This window comes from Triticum dicoccoides, chromosome 3A (assembly GCF_002162155.2).
Source record: "Triticum dicoccoides isolate Atlit2015 ecotype Zavitan chromosome 3A, WEW_v2.0, whole genome shotgun sequence".
Taxonomy (NCBI): domain Eukaryota; kingdom Viridiplantae; phylum Streptophyta; class Magnoliopsida; order Poales; family Poaceae; genus Triticum; species Triticum dicoccoides.
Genome location: NC_041384.1, coordinates 505,483,216 through 505,485,027, shown reverse-complemented (window position 1 = coordinate 505,485,027; position 1,812 = coordinate 505,483,216). Strand labels below are relative to the sequence as shown.

The following is a 1,812-nucleotide window of genomic DNA, read 5'->3' as shown; positions in this document are numbered from 1 at the left end:
CTGGATGGAATGCTTCCGGGGCGCCATGATCCTTCTATCAGGAATAGAATAATCGAGGGCACTGACTGACTGCATCAATCATCGCTCAGTGAGCTATTAATTGCCGCCAATAGCGCTTCGCTTGCATGAAAGGCGGCTAATAAAAGCGCCAGGTAGACGCGCGGAGATGCATTTTGAGTACTGGTGGTACTGGACAAGCTCTAGGGGAATAATCTCTTTCTTATTTCTTTCTTATTTCTTTCCCATGACGACTAGGAACGGGCAAATCAAGAATTTCACTTCGAATTCCGGACCTCAACATCCTGCTGCTCATGGTGTTTCACGATCAGTATTGGAAATGAACGGAGAAGTGGTGGAACATGCGGAACCACATATTGGATCACTCCAGTGCGGCATGAAGCCGCTGACGCTGAGTAGGCTCCTATGCCGCTAGCACGGTGGAGGTTCCGTAGCGCGTCATGAGCACCGGGCAAAGGGACGGTTGAGCAACTCAAGCGAACCGCCCTACCTGACTTTGGATAAAGATAGAAGGGAGAAGGTTGTGAAGGTGGCCTCGTTATCCACACATCTGGTCGGAGGACCGACCTGGGTTTTCACGAGCGTAGGCGGGTCCTGGAGTGCCCGTCAAGGGCGCTAGCGCATACCCCGGGGTGATCATCACCACCTGCACCTCACATCTCGGCACAGTGGAACGTGTAACCCGCCTGCTGTCCAAGTCAACCACTGAATTTCCTGTAATTCATAGCGCCTAACAGAACGTAGCAGCAAGGGACAACCCACCCATACAGACAGCCTGCGGGGAGGATGGCACTACTGGCAAAGATCGTCTGGCGAAAACGCCGCAGGTGCGAAGCGTGGTGGGCCTGCGCCGGGGGAGCATAGGGAGGAAAGGGAGCCCGGACGGTGGAAGAGCCAGGGGAAGCCGGGTCATTTGACGGAAATGGAAGGTCCGAGCGGCTCATTCATTCTGGAAAAAAGAGGGGGGGAGCGAGCCAATGTATCAATGAATAGATACAGTCAACGGTATTAAGACAGCGCTGCCTACACGCGAATTTGCTTCCGAGGTCGAGCAGTCTCAATTTCACTACAGGATTTTAGAATGAATGCTGGGCTGGGCCACCTCAAATGGCGTGAGCCGCATGCGGGGAGACCCGCACATACGGTTTTCAGGGGGATCCGGCCGGCCGGCGCCCACCCGACTAGAGGGACTGAGAAATTAATCGAGTACAAAACTTATCTTCAAGCTTTACCTTATTTTGATCGTTTAGAAGGCGATCGCGGAGTCACTGAATGAAGTCCTCCCTCCCTTTCTTTCGGAGGTGCTGACCCGCTGCGAGGCAGATATGACTAAGTGACATATTGAATATGGCGACGACTACAACATGTCGTAGAAGGAGATAAGAGGTGGAGCCAACGACCCACTAAGACTCACGTATCTACAACTACATTCCCGAGCGGCAGTCAAACGGAGGCGTGAATGCAAGATGCCAGCGGAATGATCGACCAGACAGAGGCTAGGGCAGCTTTCTTCCCATCGCGTCCTTCCTTGTGTGTCGGAGATACAAAGCGAGTGCACCGGAAAAGAAGGGGAACTGAATCGATCTATTCCATGGCGAAGCATCCGAAGCATAACTGCACACTCACACGATCTTTGCTGAGAGATAGGAGCATTCGGTGGAACCGGTGAACTACACTTGCTTCTTGATAGATGTGTGGGACAGAGGGCTCGTGGTACCTGCTGCCCGCCCTTCCTCCGCTTTGATAACCGTGTGAACGGAGAGTGGGCAGAGCAAAAGGGAAGGAGGTCCTCAT

At 53.1% G+C, this 1,812-nt stretch overlaps 1 pseudogene; it reads right to left on the bottom strand.

The window, feature by feature from the left end:
• Positions 1 to 1,167: 1,167 nt before the first annotated feature.
• LOC119268827 lies at positions 1,168 to 1,812 on the bottom strand (annotated as a pseudogene).